Genomic DNA, 24720 nt, shown 5'->3' on the forward strand with positions numbered 1-24720 from the left:
CAAGGGCACACAGTACAAAGACTAAGGTTCTGATGAGATTCAAATAATTATGATGATAAGCATCACCAATGTCATCATTATGGACAGATTTAGCAGGAGCAAAGAGGAGAATTTTGAGGCATATAGGAATGACATATGAGAGGTAAAAGATTTAGAAGTTGAGAGGAGGGTATGGCTGTTAAAATGCCTATGGAAATAGATAGCATTATGAGTAAGCATCAGAAAATAGAGAAGACAGCTGAGGAGCAAGTCATCCAGGTTTGTGGTTTGGAAGGAGATTGAAGGGAAGCACTGAGGCCTAGATAGTAGCATCTTCTATTAGTGAGAAGGAGGGTCACCTTTCAGTCTATTGCAATATTACTAATAAGTGGGAATTTCTGAAAACAGAGAGTCTTAAAATATCTGGATTTAATATATTTTATTCATCTTTTGAAAGAGAAAAAAATGAATAAGAAAACATTTGGGATACTGAAAACTGTCAGTATTTTTTATTAACTGTTATTTTTTATCCAGTTTGTTCACAAAATTACCGTATTAGAAATAGGCCTCTCTTTCTGAATTAATTTGCTGACATTTTACTAAAGACTTGGAAAAAATATTCTAAATCAAAACATTTTCTAGGGTTACCTTTGAAAGTTATGTTAACTTATTAACAAAGGAAAAAGATAAAGTTTATTTATCTTAGGAAGACACATTTAATTTTAAGAAATGTTTTACCATTATTAAAGAGTCTTTTTTCTTTTGAAAAGTCAGGTGGATGTGTAGAAATAATAATGTTTCTGACTCTAAGGAATCTGTAAATTAATATTATATGTATGTATGTATTTCATTCTTCAGATTCCCATCTATGTCTTTATAATAAAGGAGGACATAGTCGCTAATATATTGTTTCTTATTATTTACAGAACAAAATAATCCCACTGAACAAACATAAGGTTCATGGTGAAATTGGTCTTAATTATTTTCTATGGTTTCTTCATTTTACTACATGCACTCAAAAGTGAAAAACAGCAAATAAAAGGGAATTAAAAGAAAACAGCATCAATTATGCCAGGTTTGGTTACATTTTTAAAATGCTTTAAAAAGTAAAAACAATATGTAAAGAGAATGTCCTTTGAGCCAAATTGTAATTGAGAAAATGAAATAATGTACAATGGTATAATTAAAAGTTATGGCTTTATTATTTTAAAACTAAAAGCAATATTTATTTAGCATTACTATCCCATTCACATGTCATTATTTTTAAGGTCTATTTTGAAGGTAAACCTGTATTTATGGGATATCTACTTTTTTGATGAGTATTGTGTCTCCAATTATAGATTCAAAATATATTCAGTAGGGGCTGGAATTGTGGTTCAGCAGTAGAGCACTTGCCTAGCAAGGGAAGGACCCGGATTTGATCCTCAGCACAACGTAAAAATGAAGGCATTATGTTGTGTCCATCTACACCTAAAAAAATAAATATTTTAAATATATTTAGTAGAAAATAAAATTTATCTGTAACCCCAGCAGTTTAGGAGGTTGAAGCAGGAGGATCATGCCAGACTCAGATATTTAGTGAGGCACTAAACAACTTAGTGAGACCCTGTCTCAAAATTAAAAATTTCAAAATAAACAAACAAACCAACGATGACTGGGGATATTGCTCAGCAGTTAACTTCCAATGGCTTCAGCTCCTGGTACAAAAACAAACAAACAAAAAAAGAACTCTCATTTTAAAAAAGCAAATGTCTATTAGTAGCATTTCAAGTATGCTTAGCATTAGGATTCCACTTTTTGTCAGTCAGTGTTTTGTAAAGCCAATTTACTTGCTAAAATAAATTTACAGCAGATCCCACTGGAAGCTCAATGGCCATACAAATCTTAGATTTCCTTCATTATTAGATTGCCTGAATAATGAATGTACACATTGTGCATATTAAGTATAAAATATCTGTAAGCAATTTATGAACATAAACATGAGAACAGAAATCACGTGTATTGGCACATTAAATTTATACTATGACTGTAATAAAACACATTGAAGGATTGACAAAATATGGCATGGAACTAAGTCACCTAAACACTATATCCTGAAATACATTTATGATGCAAACTATGAATAAGGAACAAGGCTAGTTTAACAGCATCAGTCCTTTTCAAGTGCCTAAATCTCCTGATAAGGAAAGTTCCATTGTCCTGGCATTTGAACGTCTAGGGAAGTATAGAGGACTAGAACATATTATTTCCCCTTTGGTTTTAAGACTTCGAACTCTGTACAGAAACATTGTGAACTTATAGAAAGAGACTTAGACGGTTACAGTTAATAAGTCATTTTCTCTCCATTACTTTACTGCATGTAAGACATTTAGTTATGTGACAGAATTACTAGGTTGCTTACTGGAAGAAATATAATGTATGTAAAAGGCTTGTAAATTTGAGGCTATTTTCCTACAATTGCAATTTGAAGAAAATATGCTTCGGTTAATCAGCTAAGGTCTATGTTTCCATGTCTTATATTTCTAAAACTCAAACTGGGAGAAAACTTATCTTCAAATTTCCTTCTTCTAGGCTCAATAGTTAAAAATATTGATACATAGACAAGCTCACCAAAGCACTCATTTCCTCCTCCTATCCCAGAAAATTAATCCTATTTAGAAAAAGTTAAGTGGAACCATAACAATCTTTAGTAGTGCAATATGAATCTGATTTCTCATGTTTTATAGTTACTAGTGCATATTGATGATCTGAGATTGATGATCTGATGATCAGTCTATTTTTTTAAATGTATTTTTTTCCACAGCAAAGCAAGGAATCTCCACTTGTTACACCTGTGAACGTTTATTGATATAGTTAGCATGAACTTAAAAAATGAACGTCATACAGCATAGATTTGGAGTCCTGAAATCAACTGTCAAAAGTATACAAGTAAATTTTTGAACAATACCTTTACAAAGTACTTTGTACTTCACATTGGTGGGAATAATTGCTCAAGTTAATAATTAGTTGAAATCTACTGATTCAACAATACAATCTATTTTCTTTACATTCTCAGATCACTTAGATGACTTATTAAATATGACTGACAGTATTTTAAAAACTTTGGTCAGACATAATGCTTAATATAGCTAACACATAAGATTTCAAACCAAAAAGATGTAAAGTCAGCCACAATTAATTTTATTAGTTCAAATTTGTACACCTATTTTGTGCTTATAATAAAGATTTAATGAATTTAAAGAAATTAAAATTAGTTTGAATCCATCTGCATTAATCTTTAAAACTCTTATTTAGAACACTACTCACATATTTTCTTAGGAACTATATCTGAGTACACTTGATTGAATTTACTTCTGATCTACATTTAGATTAAACTTCCTCTTTTCTACATTATAAATTCTTTTCTGAGCTAGAAATTTAGATACAGGAAAATAAAATAATCCCTTCTTTTGGCCTGTGTTTAATGTGTTTATGAATAATCTTGTGTTTTAGGAAGTATTATCTCAAAACCTCCAAATATTTAAATGGATAAGATTCATTTTTAACAGAATTGGGTAGTATAGTCACATTGCTTTGCATGCACAGTGCCCTGCTAATCAAGTGTAAGAACACCAAAGTGTCCCATGAAGTCGAAGTGGGATTTCAACAGCACCAGGCCAGAACTAAAACAGATTAATGCATTCCAACTAATGGCAAAGGGGACCCTAGTGACCACAGTGGCAGTCAATGTACATGAAAGCATTTAAAATTTCATTCCTTGTTAGTTTGATCTATCTACATTAGAAAGGATGTGCTGGGAAGCAGTTTAAAATAAAAAGGTCCATTTGTCTCTTTCTGGACCAGAAAGTTATAACTGCTTAATTTTACCTCTTTTATGTAAAGGAAAGTCAGTGAGAAAAATTGATCCATGGCTGTCAGGCTCAAAGAATATTACAAATTTGTCTAAAATGGAATTGTTCCCGACTGATGCATCTAGATAATACAAAGATTCTGCCTTTCTCTAAAATTCTTCGGGAATTTAGCTCTGAATCCACGTGAATATGTTAAGATGTTAATAGTTGATGAGGTATTAATAAGGAATTTTTACACAATGAGCCCACACTACAGTCAGAAATACTCCTTCAGGAATTAACATCAGACAGTAGAATGATGGCAAATATGTCCCAACTCTTTCAAGTCCACAAAGCTTATTGGAAACCTTCATGTTTAGCCTGACCTTCTGGTTTCACGACTGCCTCTATTTAGCTTTGTTTGGGGGTCAGTGTTTCAATGATACCAATCTGGAGCCAATGCTCTTTTTTTCTTCTCACTGATAAGAAGTAATAAATAATTGCCTGTGTAAGAAAGTGAAATGAAAGACACAAATATATATAAATGATGGCATTTTAGCTTTCCAGAAACATGTCATGAAATACAGAAATAGAAAAAATTCACACATAACTTTAAGTCAATGATGAAAAACCATCTAACAGAATAGAAGAAGAAAGAGGAAGAGGGGGAGGAGGGGGAGGAGGGGAAGGGGGAGGAGGAGAAGAGGAGGTGGAGCTGGAGGAGGGGGAGAGGGAGGAGGGGGAGGAGAAGCAATGAATGTGTATGTGGGGAATGAAAATCATGGTCTTACTATCCAAAAATATATACCTATGAGAATCAGATGAAAAAAAAATCATCAGAGTACTCTTAAAATAATTTAATGTGGGTCTTTCCAACCCACATGTATTTCCCTATTTTTTCATTTTTCATCTTTAGTAACAACAGCATTAGTCATAAGAATCTCATATAACATTTTCAAATTCCTTAGAGTTTAATGAATTTAAAGAAGTTAAAATTAGTTTGAATCCATCTGCATTAGAGTTGAACTTGAAGAACAACAAATTTTTATTTATTATAAAAGTAAAAAGAAGGCTGGCACACACCTGTAATTCAGTGGCTCTGGAGGCTAAAACAGGAGGATCGTGAGTTCAAAGCCAGCCCCAGTAAGGGCAAGGTGCTAAGGGACTCAGTGAGACCCTGTCTCTAAATAAAATAAAAAATAGGGCTGTGATATAGCTCGGTGGTCCAGTGTCCCTGAGTTCAATCGCTGGTACCAAAATGTAAATAATAATAATAATTATTATAGAAAGCTACAGGTAAATGATGAACAAGCAAGTGAAGTAATAAAACAGTAACTACTGAATGGTGATATATATATATATATATATATATATATATATATATGGGGTTAATAATTGGTAGCACTTTTGAAAAACTATTACAAAAATTCACCTACCCAAAGAGGACCTGATTATGTAACAGCAGTCCACTCTATACTTTCAATATAACCCTGGCTGCTTGGTTACCGTAACTTATTTTTTAAAGTGACTAGTGTCTTTCTCTCCCTCTCTCTCTCCCCTTCCCTAGTCTTTCCCCCTCCCAAGTCTTTGAGGAAACAGAATTACCTTTCTTCCCATCCTAGAAAGAGTTATCTGTCCTTGAGCATACACTCACCATAGGAAGGAAATAATTCAGACTTGGGGATGTCACCAGAAGATCTAATAAATGTTCACCTTCCAAATTAACAAGTAAATTACAACTTCAGACAGCAAACAAGTGGAATGAAGCCTTTGAATCACCTCTCTAACCATATCCCCCCCCACCACCCCATTCCCCCTTAGGGACAGAATCACATCCTGTGGGAAAGGAATCCCCTGTTCTTGGCTAGCAAAGCAAAAAAAAACCAAAAAACAAAACAAAAAAAAAAAAAAACCTCTTCTATTTCCTTTTTCTCAAAACTATGTCCTTGTTATTGGATTGGCATCATCTGGGACAAGGCCCAAACATTTGGTTACAATTTTACCATTTCTTTTTGTAAATATTTATTTTTTTTGTTTTAGTTGGACACAATATCTTTATTTTATTTTTTATGTGGTACTGAGGATTGAACCCAGTGCCTCACGCATGCCAGGTGAGCGTGCTACTACTTGAGCCACATCCCTAGCCCACAATTTTACCATTTCTACAGAAAATCAAGGATGATAAAAAAAAAATCACCAACCCATCTTCCACACATTTCCTAAAGTAAGAAGTTATGGAAAAAATTTTTCAGTGCTTAATTTCCAATTTCCAAGGAATTTACAAGCTACATAAATTTTTACTTTAGAGAAACTTGCTATGTTTTATTTCTAAATTTCTATATTAAATGTAATCTCCCAAAGATACTACAAGTAAAAGATGAATATGTAAAAGATGAACATGACAATATTATTTAAATATTTGCAAATGTATAACAGAACATATGCATAAATATAATTTCAGAACAAATTAATAATAAAGCACGATTTAACTCTGAAGAAAGTGTGTGTGTGTGTGTGTGTGTGTGTGTGTGTAAAAGCTGCAACAAACTTGTGGGCCTCCACCCATAACTCAGAGAGCTCATTAGACTAGGGGCAAGAAATTAAGGAAATTGGAATAAGGAAAAGGTCAGAACATCCTATCATTTATCTGATGCCAATTCCTCCTGGGGAAAAAAAAAAGCCTTCCATAAATTCAAATCCCTGACAAATATTTTAGTTCTAATAATTTGTTACTCAATTAAAAGTAATGATAATTTATTGTTGTATGAAGTATTATAATAGAGACTTATGTGGGTATCTATGTCATGTCAGTTGCTATTGATCGGATAGCTTAATGCAAGAAAAATATAATTTATTCTTTATTAAAATGAGAAATTATCCAAGAATCAATACACTTCAGTCGATAACATTCTGTGCAGCTGTTGAAACAAAGAAAGTGCCAGTCCTAAACCAGAAATAAAAGATGGTGAGGAAAACAGGAAACAGAAGAAGAAAAAGTGAAGAAGTAGAAGTCAGTATAAAATTTGAGACCTAAAAGAAAATTGCAAACTAAGAAATACGAACATTTTATCTACATTTTAAAATATTAGAAATTTCACATGCTCATACTTAAAATTGAAGGCTCAATATTCAGTGCCGTAGAAGTAATACTTTTCCACAGTTTTCTTTAACATCTTTTGTTTTTGTTGTTGTTGATTATTTTCTTCTTAATTTGAAGGATCTCTATGTAAGGTGGCGAATTAAAATCTCTCTTGCTTCCCTCAGTTGCAGTCTATCATTGGCTTTTTACTTGCTTACAATGGACATTGGTATGCTAATATTTCTAATGCTTATGCTGTCTCTTCTGTCAATCTTTTCCTTATGACTTCTGGGTTTTCTGTTGGCTTCAAATGACTCTTCTTCTGCCTTCTTGAAAATGACTAATCTGTGATGATAATATTTCTTGTATTTTTATTTTTATATTTAGAACATGAATTTCTTTGGAAATCATTCTATATAAGTTGCTAAAGCAAAATTGTTTTTTTTTTTCCCTAAGGGGAAAGCCTATTATGAAAATACTATTAATTCAAAAAAACAATCTTAACCACAAAATTTAAATATCTCTTTAATATAGATAGTTTCCCATATTTTTCACATGTTTGGGGATTATTTAAATCTTCTCATTTTGTTTATTTCTTTGACAAAATAAATTTGAATACAGCAGATTCGTACCTTTAATTATCTTAAATGTCAAATCCCTGATACAGGAAGTCCATTTAAAATTTTTATTGAAATATTCTCACATCCATCTTCTCACATAAATTTATAAATCACATGAATTTTAACACCCTTCAAAATGGGATTCTGATGGACTTTGTACTAAATATTTACTGTCACTTTTTCACAGTGTGAAAATATAAAATTGAGATTTATTCATTCTAGAACATTATTAGCCTGTCCACTATCTAGGAATTCTTGGCAGTAGAATTCTCTAAAAATGAATGGCATAAGTTTGTCTAAAACTTAGGTAGGCATACAAATTTGTCTGAGATGTACATCATATGTTAAGTATTCAAGGTATTTATCTTTTGAATAGCAATTAATCTTACTAAATTTGATCTATCATTTGAAATGCCAAACTTTCAATCCTAGTGATAAATAGTTAAAACCAGAAGCACAATTGGAAATTCAGACTTCAATTCAAATGTAAATTGGAAGTCTATACTTCTTCTTATTGTGTATTTTGAAACCTTACATTTTCTTTGAGTATGAGATTGAGTCAATTAAATTATGGTCAGTGTTATTAAGAATGTATTTATCTTAATTTTTTATCAATTTCTACTGCACGAACTATTCTGTGCTCTATATCCAAATTTAAATTAAAAGTTTAAAGAGTCAAATGTACTTAGATAAAGTTAAATGGCAGAAAGATAACAAATGTGAAAAAGTGTGCATTATAAAAGTGGCAATTAATATAGAACCCAGAACTCTAGTATTTGACATTTAAGCATCTCTCTCAAGACTTCATCATGAACAATTTATAACCCTAACTACAAAATGAAATGTCATATATAATTGGTCATGTACCTTTGACATTTCGTCTCAGGTTTGGTGAATCAATTTTGTAATTTGGAACATTTGAAGCCAACATTCAGAGGCCAGAATTTCAGAACTAGCTATTTTAATTATTTTAGAAAATATGTAACTTTTCTTGTTTCTTTAAATTTAATAAAGCAAACCATGGCCAGTTAAATGCTGAGGTACCATGCAAAGATACTGTAAGAAAAAATTATAATGTTAGCAATTACATAGGCCTTTTAATTTCTTTTTTAAAATGAATTAATTCAAAATGCCACATTTACTTTTGAATTTTAGGGGGAAAACATCAATTCATGAAGAACTGAATTCATATATATATGAATATATGAATTTTATATATATATATATATATATATATATATATATATATATATATGTTATAAATTGCTACTTAAAGTTTCAGGCCAGGTTATAGTCAGATAGTAGTGTCATACTATCTAAATCTTTGGCATACGTGTCTCTCTTTTTATGAATTCACAAGAAGATAACAAAAGTACTAAAAACATGCCAAAACGTTTTACAGAAACAAAGTCCAAGAGAAAGGTAAGGTTAGGAAGAAGAAAAGTATGAAATTAAAGAATGGATCACTATCTGGATTCTCTCTCTGAGAATCTGCCTCCTTGTTTAATGTAGTCAAACATAGTGGGATGGATTCCAATTGGTTAAGCTTGAACTTTGATCTGAGGTACCCATACATAATATTCTAGGGCAATGGGTGAGTGTTTGTCTCAAAATAATAGTGAAGTGATCTTCAACAATTTTTCATATATTTGTTGATTGATTGTATTTTATCTTTTGAGAAGTGTCTGTTCAGTTCCTAGGCCCATTTACTGATTGGGTTGTTTGTTTGTTTGGGTGTTAAGTTTTTTGAGTTCTTTATGTATTCTGGAGATTAGTGCTCTATCCGATGTGCATGTGGTAAAAATTTGCTTCCATTCTGTAGGCTCTCTATTTATCTCACTGATAAATAAAGTCTTTTAAAGACTTTTTGAATGTTTTCTCTGGTATGTGGATGCTGATCCATAATGGAACTTGGGGTTGGGGAGCATGGGAGGAATGGAGGAACTTAAATAGGGCAAAGGAGAGAGAGAGAAATGGAGGGGGCATGGGGTAGAAAAGGTAGTGGAATGAGATGGAGATCATTACCCTAAGTACATGTATGAAGACACAAATGGTGTAACTCTACTTTGTGAACAACCAGAAACATGAAAAATTGTGCTCTATATGTGTACTATGAATGGAAATGCATTCTGCTCTCATGTATATAACAAATTAGGGTAAATAAATAAATAAATAAAAATAATAGTAAAGTGAGTCTCTAGAAATGGAAAGGAGGTCAAGGATTCTAGGCAGGCAAAAAATAAGAAGAAGACACATTTTCTCCTTTTGTTTCCTCTTTGCTCTGGGAATAGACTATGATTCAGTATTATCTAATATGCAAATGCAAGAAATAAAAATAAATAAACAGGATATACTTATGGGGAGCAAACTAAAATATCTTTCATGTGTCTCAATATTTTCTAACCAATTGAGCCTCTCTTCTCTACAGCTTAAGAAATATCTTTTTAAAATTATAGAGAATGACTGAAAATCAATAGCTTAGAGACCTGCTAAGTGGAATGGGAAAATGAAAACCTCAAAAGAATCAAAAGTAGACATTGCTGACCTTAAGTGGAAAGTAAATTTGCACTTTCTAACTATATCTTATTTATTCACCTACATATGCATATTTTGCCAAAAAGCATGCATATTCTGGATCTTTCTCAATAATTCATGACTGTCTTTTTTTATCTCTTTAGTTAAAATCCTACTCATCAATTGGTCTTAGTACACAGAAGTTACATAACCTACCTCACCTTTTATACATAAAATGATTACTGTAACATTTATTACTTGAAATGTTAAAAAAAGCAAAAATAAGACCAGAAAAATATTTACTGTGTGTCTTCATTAATGTGACTGAAAAGAAAGGGCAAGCTGTTCTATCTAGAACAGTGTTCTATCTCAGCTCAGGATCCTCTAAATAACTCTAGAGTGTGTACATGTGACATGCCCATCTTGTAGTAGTTCACATACACTATCTCTACCCTTTTACACTCCTACCTTTACTGCAATCCTTCAAATCTTTATTGTTTTGAAGAAACCATGAGGTCCATCCTACTTCAACTGAATAACAGCACCACTCATTTTGAGCTGACCAGAAAATATGATCTTTCTCTTCTGTCCCACCAAATGCAATGCCCTTAATATTTGCTTTGAAGTTTGACTGAATAAAAGACTATGTCTTCCAAACTATTCAAACTGCAGTGAAAACTAGCCTCTGTACAAATTCTGCCACATTTAGAAATACATAAAAGGCAGATAGTATAGGGCCAAGGCTCTGGAGCTAGTTGAGCTGTGTTCAAATCCAATTGTGCCATTTTATTTACTGTGGAGTCTTTAGAAATTCACATAAACTCCCTGGGCCCAAGAACCTTCAACAATAAATTGGGTGATGATTACGTTCACCTCAAGTGTTGTTGTGAAGATTAATGATTTTATTTAATGTGTAATCTCCTTAGCACAGTGCTGGGTACCAAAGGAGCAGTTAATGAATGCCAGGCACTCACTGGGCCCTTTCAATTAGGAGATTCCTATACTGCAATTCTCTCAAAAAGACTTCTTCCTTTGGTGGTAGGAGGGGTGGTTAATTTTCTTAACTTCTCTGTCTCTCTCTAGAACTCATTTTATTCAGATATTTTATATAATACTTCCATGTGGTTTGCCTCTTATCTTTCATATTTCCCTATTTCTCTGATGTTTATTTGATATTTGGAAAATATTCTGTGATTGGTTTCCAAAATACCTGAAAATTTTTTATTTTATTTTGCAAATTTATTTCTAAGTTTCTGGATCTTTGTTTCTTTCTAAGAAATTTGTCCTTTGTTGTTTTTACGTGCAATAGCTCTTAAAATTCTCTGAGCATATAGATCAGAATGCCTCTATGTGTTTTGTTTCTGGTCTACATTCTCCTCCATCACTTGTATTATATGAGTGTTGGGGTAATTTCTCATAGTGACAACTTAAATAAGATGTTAAGAGAAAGTTTTCTCTCCATTCATGGACTGTGTAAGAACTAGAAAATCCAGTGCTGTTTGGCCGCTCTGAGTATGAGTGAGCTTGTTTTCTGTTCTTCTTTGCTTTGGTGGTATAGGATAAGAAGCAAACGGTAAGAAGGGATGAGGGAAGGCCAAGCGCTATCAATCATATCACCTTGGAACCTCTACAGTCCTTTGGATGAATTCTAAGTTATCCTGCATAAAGGTTAATGTTGGAATGTCATATGTGAGGTGTGAATCTTAGAGGAAAAAGAGGAAACTCTTATGAAAAATTTCAGTTAATCATTATGAATTTAGTTCCATGTTTTATTCCTGTTAACCTCAGTGATAGCTGGTATCTTGCAATGTTTAGACTCTGACTTTTGGCAGGGAAAACATCTTGCTTCAGAGATGCTGCATACTTTAGACCAACCTAGGCTACTTCTTCCACCACCAGCTGCAATATTTACTGCTTTACCATTCAGTTACCAAAGTGCAATATTAAATTTAAATTGTTCACGAGGTCCTTCTAATAGTTTTGTTCATCATAAGCTTCTAACTTTCAGTGACTTACTATTATTTGATTGCCATTTTTAAAAGAAAGAGACTAATCAGATGATTAATCCATTCTATTTATCCAGATAATCTAACTGTATAGGAAACTTCCACATGCAAAAAACTTAATGACCTTTAAACGTTTGACCAGACAACTTCCCTTATAACACCACAATAGTTGTTCATTATGGATCTTTAAAATTTAGATCAATAATATAAATATTTTATTACCCAACAGGCAACAAAACAAATAGATAATCATCAAATATGATAATGGAAATTTGTGACAGAATATGTTTGACTTTCCAATGTACTAAAACATCATTTAGCAAAATGGGAATGAGATTTCTTAATGCTTAATTCAACTCTAACAATCTTACACATGAGAGTATCTGTTCTTTGCCAAAAGGCGTTTTTAAATTAGATAATATGAAAGAACATCCAGCTAAAGATTTGTAATGATAAGCCTCCAATAAACTTCTATTATCTTATGATCTTCTCTAACCATGGTTAGAGAAACAGATGTATATTTATCAAGACTTTGAAACAAAGCTTAGGTTTAGCAGATGTCTGATTATCACAATTCTAAATAGTAAACTAACTTTAGCTGAACATGAGATCAAGTCAGAATGACTTAATGAGCCAGGGATTTATGATCCCTTGAGATAACATTATGCTTCCAGTGTTGTTTTACTGATGTAGTAGATGCAAAAGTTCTCTACCAGTCTCCTGAGTCCAGTGAGACAGAACACAGACTGTAAGTCATGTGGAACAGTTTCATTATTCATGAATATGCAGCAAGGATAAGCAGAATCCTGGGATCCATGATGAGCTCTGGTCCCCCAAGACTCATAAAAGCTGCCCCAGGAGGATGGAATCTCCTTTATGTTTTCCATTGCTTCACAGCTGAGGGACCCCAAAACACTGATCCTTGGTTACACACCCTGGGAGCCACTTGGTTAAATGAATGCACGTGATGTGAAACTCTCGGTTCTAGGTGGAAAGAGGACTCGGTTCCAGAATTTCCTTCTTTTTTCAGAATGTTGCACTTGACTTTGTGATTGAGAACTGCAAGCAAATGAGGAAAGAGCTGAGTCAATTAAAGTCACCCTGTTACTTATTTTCTTGTACTGCATATTAGAATATCATTGGAAAGCTAAGCATCCCGATACTGTGAATGTCAACTGGTCATTTTCTATCATGGGTTTCATTGATTAAAAATAAGTTTCAGTTCATCACGCGTTGCAATTTTTTTTAAATAGGAAGCCTACAATAACTCATTTACACATATAGAAAGAGTGTAGACATAATAATTACTTGGCAATATTATTTTCAAATTTTTAAATAAAAATAGAACAAAAATAGAAACATTAACTCAAAGTTGAATAATTAACTATATCTATAAGCTAATTTATTTACTTTCTGTCCTCTGTGAAAAATTCAAACAAGTTTTGGCTTGTTGTACATCCTATGTGAATATCAAGATGATATTACAATGGCTTCAATATCACACCCTTCTCAAAATTATAGAAATAAAAGCATATACAGAAGAGTATGCTTAAATTAGATGTAATAAAATCGTTATAATTACAAGCACAAATTTCTAAGTTGAGACTTTGAATTTTCTTGGGAAAGTAAAACAAATAAAGAAAATACATTGTAGACAACAAAACAACTATCTCAGGTCTTCACACCTACTGTACAGGAAAGTTATTAAAAACAGAAGGAAGAACCTGATGCTTTTGCAAGAAAGGAATGTTGCCTATTTGGTTTTGAGGTATTTTTCTTATCTGTAATGTTATTTTGAGTAATCATATACTGTAAAATTGATTTTGAATATATTTACATTATTTTCTTTGAGAAATTATTTAACTTAGGTGTTACACAGAGTGGTATATATAGTGGTATGTATAGTTAATACTGTATTGTAAATTTCAAATATCCTCAACACAAAAAATGATAAGTGTTTCAATGATGGGTACATTAGTTGACTTGATTTAATTATTTCTCACTGCATACCATCACTTTTTAATCCGTTAAATATACACAACTATTAATTGTCAATTTGTTATAAAATTTTAAAAGGAAGAAACTGTTTGTTTAAAAAATTATTTATCCTATATCTATCACCTATTTCACAGAAAAAGAAATAAAGCGCTAAATATAAGAATAAAACACAAAAAATAAAATTGACTCAAACTAGATAAATGTTTTTTAAAAGTTGAATAAAAATGAGGGAATTTTAATAAAGAAAGAAAAATTTTACCTAATGCAATTAGGAATTAGTCCTGTGATAAATTTAAAAATTTGAGATTTCAGGGTAGAATTTCACTTCTTTTCACAAATTGCCATCAAGCTCTCTAAATTTCAGAAGCAGGTCTCAAGCACACATGTTCAGCAGCTATCTAAAACAGTGGAATACAGCTATCTAAAACAGTGGAATACATCACAGTCTGACTATTGTGTGATTCAAAAACAAATGAACAACACACCCTACATACGGAAATTAGAAATATGTTTTAGAGACTTACAAAAAGCATTTTTTTGTCATCTCTGGTCTGAAGTATGTTCAAGAGTATTTTAAATCCATTGTTTCCCATGCCTCATCCCTGAGCCAACTCATCAGCCTGTCACACCAGATGAGAGAACCTTGTTCTCCACTACTGAATCCTCCATGCCTACTAATGAGCTATAATTAGTGAAGTAGAATGACCTTTCAAAATAAAATATCAGTAAAATATACATTGTCTGAAATGTTTGGAACCAGAAAATTTTCATATTTTTTATTTTGGAATTTTTACTTAGGCCTCTTAAGTTGAGCATAAAAAACAAACAATTTAATTCTCTGTTTCTCTGTTAACATATCTTAATGCCACTGAAGACTTAAGAGACCTAAAAATAGCATCTTCTCTGGTTCATATTGAAAGTACTATATGCCCTCAAAACATCTTTTTAGATGAAGTTTTATTTTTAGTATAAAAATTTTTTAAACATGCTCAGAATTCAGTAGGATATTTGTCATTCAAAACCACCAACAGATTACAATTAGTTATAATTTTATTTCTGTTAGAAGATAACCACCAAAGAGTCTTCCCAGTGTTTAGAAATACCCAATTCAAAAGTTCTTTTAGTTTCTAACATCAGCCTCTTCTTTTTTTTTTTTGTGAGGACTAGTCATATAAAGGATACATTCATATTTTTTCCAACTGCTCTTCAAATGATAAGTGGTACCTTTTAATTGCATTCTATATGGTAATTAATTTAAAATATCCATGCAAATTCTTCATTTGGAGTCCCTCTTCAGACAACTCCTAGATGCCCTGGGCTCTTAGCAATTTATTCCAGCTTTCAAAATATTCTGAAAGTGTCTAAGATAATAAAGGTTCTTGAAAATATTCCAAGTAGCTAGAAAATATAAACAGCCATTTGCAGAACAGTATGCTAGCAATGCATATATTTGCATTTTTGAAGTGAAGTATTCACTGTAAACACATAAAAATAGAACAGCAAATGAATAACAGATTTTGAGTTATATGAATATCTAGCTATTTTACAGTATAATTAATATAAGAAGTCATCATCACTGGTAGATGGTTTGGTTCAATAGGGCATTATCATAAATTTCCTCTTAGGTCTAAAAACTTTTTGTAAGGAAAGTATGCTTTTACTTATTCACAATTTAAATAATTACATCATAATTTTGCTTCCAACCTCCTTGTACTTTATTATACATTGAAATCTGCTGCAATTTGTCAACATTAAATTGAAAGAATGACAGACTAGGCAAGTAGGAAAGCACCTGTAGCAATGACTAATCTGGTAGGTTCACAGAGCAAGGAAGTTGAGGTTGGAGTTAATAGGAGTGGCCTGTCTTGGCAGGGACAAGAACAATATTTTATCATTGTCAGTAGTCATTACAGCAGATTGACATTTTATTCATTCAAGAACTGATTTCAAAGTCTGCTCATAGTACCTCCTATAATTTTCTATACCTTGGAACTCTTCTGTAACCAGGGTTCTTATATTTTCTGCATACTTACTATCCTGCAATTAGTAAAATCCACATAAAGTTTGCAAGTTTCAAAAGTAAACCCCAGCTTCAATCTGAATCCAAAAGAAAAAATTGATATATTTTTAAATTCTCTTTTCCTAGAGAGAAAACATAGTTTCTTCAAAGTACTCCATATATCCAATATGACCTCTTTAAGATATAACCAGGTGCATATGTGCCTTCTAAATCAAAAGTGAGAGCTTAATGTATGCATCAGGAAGGAAGACATTTAATAAACATAATGTTTACTATTAATTAAAACAAATGCTTATTGTTTATATTTTAAATTATTAAGAGTGAGATAAAATTAGCTAATATTTCTGATTCTGTACAAGCGACTTGGATATAAGAAATGAACAAAAATCACTGAGTTTTCTTTTATTGTATTAGGATGTCTGGTAAATCTATTTTTAATTGGAGCATTGTAGTGAATTGGATGCTTGCATTTTTCTTGGGGTTTTTAGATAATGGTATAAATTGAATAAGAAAAATATCTTAAAATTTTTCTCAACACAGCCCACTTCAAGAAGTTTACATGCTTATCTTGCCCACAGTCTTGATACATGTTTTCACTCTTTAATTTCTAATAGTTATTTCTTATTTTGTTCTGGTATTCTGTGGCTAATAGATGTAGTCATACATTTATTTCCCTCCTGTCTCAAAAGATGTTCTCAATTCAGACTCTTTAAAAAAATAGACTGAACACTGAAAGTTGCTCAGATTGGGAGTGATAAAGCTGAAATTCAGTTCCATATTGACAATGGTCATGCTTTTTGCAATAATATCATAGTGATTTCATGACATGTTTAGTTTTTGAATAGTACCAGTAAGCATTTAAAGCCAAATAATTAAAAATTTACATGACTGGTTTAGTTACCCTTGATACTTAAAAAATACATTCTCATTTTTCCTTTCACTACTCCCACTAAGAACTCATTTTCTCTTTTCATAAACAAATGCTCTCACAAATGTTTTGAGTCACATTTTTAAATGTCTACCTTAGATGACAAAATATTTAGGAATAAACACAGTCTTTGTGATCCAACCGCTCAATTCTGAATTACACCTCTACCATTCACTTGCTGGTTAAACTTGTGAACACAGTTTCAGCCTTCTGTGTCTTGCTGTCTTCTTCAAGTGGGTATAACAAAAGAACTATTCATATAGCTGTTTGAATTACTTAATAAAATTTGTATAAAATATGCACATTCAATAAGCACTGACTATTCTCTCTCTGACATATCAGACATTAAATAAGCACTGACTATTCTCTCTCTGACATATCAGACATTCAATAAGCACTGACTTTTCTCCCTCTGAGCAATTTCACGGCAACCACTGCTCTGCTCTCTGCTTTATATATATATATATATGAGTCTATGCAGGTTTGTATTTCTGTGCTTGTTTTATTTCACCTAGCATAACGAACTTCCAGTTCATCATTAATTTTTGCAAATGAAAGAATTTCCTTTTTTTAAAGGCTCAATAATATTATAGAGTGTGTAAGTCACATTTTCTTTAACTGTTTGTCCATCAATATACTTAGGCTATAATATGTCTTCTCTATTGTATATAATCCTGCTTTGAAAATAGGAACACAGGTATCTCCTTGACATTTTAACTGTGTTTCCTTTGGATACATATCTAGACATGAGGTTGCTGGATCATATACTAGTTTTATTTTTAATGTTTTGGAGGAACTCCATACTGTTTTCCAATGGGCACCCCAATGTAGACTCCCACAACAGTGTATAAGACATCCTTTTTCTCTTCACCCTTTCTGAAGCTGACCTTTTGTCTTTTTGATAATGAGTGTCCTAATGGGCATGCAGTAATATCTCACCAGAACTATGTTGAGAGCCCAGTCATACATCAGAATTCTAATTAGCATAGGTAGACAATAGGCAAGGTTCACCTAGCTCTAATATCTGAAAATATACAAGGGCTTGTATCATACAGAGAAAGTGATCTGCAACCCTCTCCACCATCAGGTGTTCACTTACCCAAGTGCAATCCCTTTTCCTACTTTTTATTTCCCTATGAAGAAAGTGTCAGTAGAAAGTGCTGCAATTCCTAAAAGCAGTTTTTGTATTTGTATTTTGTTATTGTCGAGATACGGTTTGCATATTCTATTGAGAAAATTAGTTTTATAGAAAAACATAACTCTCAATTATCATGGACAGTAAAATATTTTCCATGGAAAACTCATATTGCTGGGAACTTCTCAACTCCATGTAGATTTATTTCTTATAAAGATTAACTAACACTGCTTAAGAACAAATGTGGTATATATTGTGGTAGAATTATATATAAATCAAGTAGCACAGAGCAGGAACAACATGTAATGCAATAGATTTCTCTATCTGAGAAGTAATTTTCCTGATACAATTGCTATGCTTCATTTCCAGCCAAAGATTCAACTCAGGTAATCTAAACCCTGGGCATGTAAGAACGCTGCTGATTCTCCAGAGAAAGGGGCTCATCTTATTAAGTAGTGCAACTGTGACAGCATGTAGGATATTTCTCAATTAATTTTATGCTCTTCGAAGGCATTCTACACATTGGGGAGCATCACATGCTCAAAGGTTTCTAAATAGCATTACTGAAAATTGATTTATGGCAGAGAGAATCAGGATCATAGAGCCCCAAACAGCCTCCTGAAAGAATGATTTTTCAAAATGCAATAAAAGTAAGACAATTCAAAAACTTATTCAAAGGACACCCTCTGCATCATGAATGTCTCTGGAGTCTTAGTCAGCTAAAAATCCAATCTATTTCCTTAGGAACAGAATAGAAAATCTCCAAACAACTCAAGCCACATGCATCACTATTGGAAAAAGAATATCTCACAAAGAGGTTTGAAGCTGTTTAACGCCACTTAGATATCAGGTACTTGTACTAACCTTCAGCAAGATGATAAAATGTTCAGTAATAGCATGATTTAAAGTGGTAAAAATTAAAGCACAATTATAATGAAGGAAGTTACCTTTATTATTTTTTTCCTGTTTTTAAATGGTGCTTATTGAAGACTGAACTGGTAAGATAACTGGTAAGATATCAGTTTTATATGAGTAAACGACTAAATTCCATGGTGACATGTCATCCTTCCTTCATGGGTGGATCAGGATCCCTTCATCCCATCCCGACTGGGTGAGACCATGAGTTCTACCTCTACTTGACAGATTTTAAGTGGTAACCTTACAGTATGTTGCAGAAATTTATATTACCAACATTTTTTTATCAATAGATTTTATGTAGTTTCCTGTATTTGTTATTTTTTCTGACATGTAACCCCTTAAAGCCATAATTAATCTATAGCAGTACAGTCAATGTGAGCCCAGTGTTGCATAATGATTGTGAAAATCAGAGCTTATCAACTCAACTTCTTAATCTATTTTAGATACAGACTGATGATACACATAATGTTTAAAAGGAGTTCTTGTGAACTCAAAGTCTGGAATCAGTTCTCTAACAAAGAAAATTTCAACAGATGGTTCTTATTCTAATGTCTCCAAAAGTCAGATTTTAAAAAGAGTCAAATAAAAACAAAATTATTTTCAGATAAAATTATACCATTATGCATATTCAACATTTTGAAAGAATACTTTCCTTATACTTGTTGATAGTCAATGCAAAAAAAGCACACTATAATTTGTAGTTTAACTATTTAATCTTATGTCATATATAACAATTGAAATTATAAATATTTATTGAAAGTATAAAATATCTCTTAGGCAAAATTAATTAGCTCCTTAAATAGAAAATTAAGTAACTAAATTAGTATATATGTCTAAATGCATGTGTGTGTTTATATATGTATGCTTTTCGTGTGTTTATAGTCATGAAAAGAATCTTAAACTTCTGAGATGAAGTGTTTTAAATCTAAATGAAATAAAAATCTCATACAATTTAGACTCAGAAGTAATATTTCAGCTGAATGGGAGATACCATAAAATTGTTTTAATACATTCTCCAAATAGCATTACTATTGGAAAAAAATATCTTACAAAGATAACATCTCCAAGTTATTATTTATTCCAAAAGAGATTAAGGTTTTCAAATTAACTTTAAAACATGATGTTACTGTAATATGATCCTGGTTTCTTTTCATTTTCTCTTAAAACTTTTAAAATTTAAGTTCTAAAATGACAAAATATATATAGTATTTTATTATTCTTTATTTATTCTAAGAAATTATACTCTTTATATTAAATATATGGATTGTAAATGAGCAAATATTCATGCGATACTTATTTTATGTAGGTTATCGTGAGAATAGTGTAAAAATAAAGGCAGTATCTTCATATACTCATCTTTATCAGATTGTATGTTTACTGTAATTTATATGTATATATACACACATTATAGTTAAATATTTATTAAATTACCTAGTTTTAGCTAATAATTGTCTAACCATCATCAAATTAAATGTCTTAAAATTCCTAAAAAAATAGTCCATGAATTACAAGTATTTCTAATAATGCAAACAAATGAGGCAAAACAATAGTAAAGTTAAAACTTCTTATATGAGCAGTTCTTCATGGACTATAAACTATGGCCTACATTCCTTATTTTCAATGTTGAATGTTAACCCATGTGAATAGCAAACCTTTATTTGCTAGCCAACAATTACCTGAAATTATCATCCTTAGTATATATAACACCTAACAGTTTTATATATATTTGAATATATATAAAATCTATTATACAAATAAATATATAAATAAATAAGTATAAATAAATAAATAAATAGATAGATAGATAGATAGATAGATAGATAGATAGATAGATATATTATCAGAGGCACTTAATCACTGATCCACATCCCCAACCCTGTTCTTTAATTTTAATTTTTTAATTTTAATTAAAAAATACTTTTTCAATTTAGATACACTTTCTGAGGGCCTCCCTAAATTGCTGAGGTTGGCTTTGAACTGGTGATTCTCTTACCTCAGCCTTCTGAGCCACTGTGATAACAGGCATGCTCCACCATGCATGGCCTATTATTGAACTTTTATCACATTATTTTTAAATCATCCCATTTATATTTTAGATAATTTATTCATATGGTTAAAATTGTAAAAAGTTATTAAAGAGACATCTTTAATGCTGTCTCTATTCATTCTTTATGTTTTTGCCATTTTCTGCGATACTTTTCAAGTATGATTTTATTTTTGAAATAAAGGCTCTCTTTGCTATTAATTTGGAGAGATGGAAACAGGCCCAGTTTTACTTCTGTGCTTAAAACTAAAGAAAAACAGGACAATCTTGAAGTTATTATAGAATTAAAATAACAGTTCAGTTTTACTCAAAGCTAAAGAAAGATATGTGTCTGCTGGAGGAAAAGGGACTGCATTATTTGTTTATGTGGAACAGGCATCGCCACACACAATAAAATCGGGTGAGAAATTAAAAAAAAATTACAAATGGCCAAGTATGGGCTAGTGTGAGACTATGAAGGCATATTTTGTTATACTGGATTTGGGCTTTAAATATACTTTTATTTTTATTGCAATATGGTAAGTGAGCCTGTGTATGTTGTTAGAAGACTAAAAATATGTCCAAATGTGAATGTAGCAATTATTGAAGTAGCAGATTGCAAATATTTACAAGAAAAATTAATCTGACTTCTCAGTTTGAATTGCAGTTTACAAACATCAGTATAAATCAGCATCCATGAAAGCATGAATAGGTGCTAGCACAGTCTGTTTTCATTATCAGTATCCTGACATGGTGTTGCTCAGAAAGATCTGTAGGATTTAACAGGTGGGGACATTTGGTACCAAATGAATTCCTGGTTGGAGACAGTCACCAAATTGTCAAAACCGCGACACATTTCAAAAATACATGAATAGGCTTCCTCTGAAGATTATAAAGCATGTGGTTTGGTTTGTTGTTCTACAATAGTATGAAACAATGCAATTTTCCAAAATACAAACTCTTAAAATTACAAAATATGAATACTTCAGAGCAAATGCAGTTGAACTTGATACTACCTCAGAATCTGCATCAGGTGCATTTCTTGACTGAAGATTTGAACTTGCTGCCACTACTGTGCAACTTTGCTTCATATGCACTGTTCCTTACGCACCTCAGTGATTTATCTTCTGACTATAAACATTTTCTTTCAAAATATCTTTATTTTTTAAAGAATGCCAAAGGAAGCAAATATACTCTAGAAAATATCCATGACTCAGGGTAGGGTTGCTTCTGACTAATCAACCCCTTCATTTCCAGGCAAAAATAAACTCTTAGTACACTTTATTAATCTCTTGATCCATAAACACTATTTTAATACAGTGAAAGAAGAAGAAAACCTTTCTGCAATCTAGCCAATTTCAGAGCCCTTATTCCTTAGAATAGAATGCCTTCAAGATCACTAGTTTTTGTTCCTCCTTGAAAATTCAGTACATCGGATCATTCTTCTTGTTTAGGACTGTACCCAGTAACTATGGAGTGGGGAGCTGAAGGATTCAGAGCATCACTCCTATGACATAGGTTTGTATAGAGGTCTGATGTAGCACAGATGGAGAAGGGTGGGGAGCTTTGGAGACAGCAGGGACATTCCTCTGTTTTCCTCTCTAGGTCTCTCCCAGGCTTAATCTTCTCTGTCCAATGCACCGGGAGGTTGCTGTCTCTGCATGTTGCATTATTCAGGCTTCTTTGCATCTAACTTTTCATAAAGTCAGGTCAATGGAAAGCACTTTCTGGAGATCAGGGACTGTTTTATTCCCTGTGGAATACAATGATTATTTTAAAATGATTGTGAGGCCTTACCACATCTCCAACTGTTCCTCTTTCCATATTCTTGTAATAGTTTTTGATGGCTGCACAGGTGTTAAGCCCTAGCTATTTCACTATCATTTGTTGTTTTCCCTACCTCTGCCCACACTTCTGGAAATAACCCCTTGTTAAACTTATCTATCATCTATCTATCTATCTATCTCTTCAAATATGCTGCTTCATGTGGAAATACTTAAAGATACAGTAACTGTTACCCAAGAAGGTCCCAGTAATCATACCTTCAAAATTATATTCTAGAAATAGATTAATCACATAGAGATCCAGACACCCATAACGTCCTAATCAGGGAGAATAGTGCTCCGGTTATTGTGCCATGCAATGGCATCACGGTTGCTCATGGGTGACATAGATCTGAGCACAAATTGAAGACATGACTTCTACAATTTGGCAATTACTGTAAGGTAGGCTGTCTGATTCCAGTGCCATGGATATAACTTTTAAAAAGTGCACAAATAGTGAAAAGATTTGATTTGCTAACAATAAACAGACATAAAATCAAAAATCCGCAGTTGTGGTTTTAAAAAATAACATTTCCTCAGAGATCTAACCCAACACCTGTTTTAAGAGCTTCACAATTAGAGCATTGATTGAACATACTGCCTCAAAAGATCTTTATGCTAAGATGTGTACTTTGGGGAATGAATAAGGAACAGTGGATTAGCAAGTAAAGAGACTGAATAATTCAAATCTTCAAATCTCCCAGTAGCTTCCTTGATAGAATAGCATTTTCTCTCATCAATATTCCTTACCTTCCATAAGGACAATCAAAATATTTTCACCTGGGATTGCTGCTACTCAATGGAATGCAGGTGTTCCTCAGGGCACATTATTACCATCTTTCTTTTTCTTAAAACCCATGATAAAAACTGGATCCATATCAAAAAGCCCAAGGCTTGTTCTTGGAAGAGAGAGTTTCTATATAAAGGAGACACCATATTGAAAATTTATAGCACAAAGTATATGGCGAACATACATGGATTTTTTAGGAGTATTAGATTAGAACAGATGTTAAACCATGGGGACTGGATCAGGCTGAATTCATTGATGTGTTTCCTCTCAGTATATGAGCTCTAATAATTTGGCCTGAGCACCTGGGAATGGTGTTATCCCTTTGCTAGGTTGGTTAATTAAAGTCTGAACTCAGTTGTGGCCTACAATTAATGAAGTAGAAATTCTCTGACTTGTCTAGCCTACTTAGAGAAAAAATGCAAAGGTTTAGGAAGGTGATTGTAAATAACTATTTTATATGCAAACTTCTCAGACTACCTTTACTTACTGGAGACAGAGAACACTCCATTTATCTAGTTTATTAGGAAGCAAGGAGGGACAAACAATTGGGAGTAAGCATAAGAAAGATTTGTTTCTTGATCCAATTGGGCACTACACTGGTATGCTTAGATACCCACAATTCAACAAGGTGAATATTTTTGACGTATGCATTTATTTTTTCATTATGATATAGGTCTATGAAAATGCTAAAATGAATTTGCGAACTGATGTATCCTTGAAAAAAGTCATTTTGTGACTGTTCTCTGAGGCCTGTGTGGTAGAACTATCAATGGAACTGGATTTTATGATTTTGTGAGGGTAATGAGATCCTGACAGGAATAAACCTAACACAATCACCATGATATGTCGCTATAAGACTCTGGTAACCAGATTGTTTGTCCTGCTGTAATCCATGGATAATCGATGACAGAGTCTCTGTGAACTAAATAGCTGAACAGCCTTCTAAGGGGTTGTTTGGACAATGTAACTCAAAATGTTCGCTTGACAAAACCCAACATTACTTACTAGGGTGGATTCTCAGCCAAAAATTGTAAGAATTCTCTTTGAATTGTCTTCC

The sequence above is a fragment of the Ictidomys tridecemlineatus genome, chromosome 14 (assembly GCF_052094955.1).
Source record: "Ictidomys tridecemlineatus isolate mIctTri1 chromosome 14, mIctTri1.hap1, whole genome shotgun sequence".
Lineage (NCBI taxonomy): Eukaryota > Metazoa > Chordata > Mammalia > Rodentia > Sciuridae > Ictidomys > Ictidomys tridecemlineatus.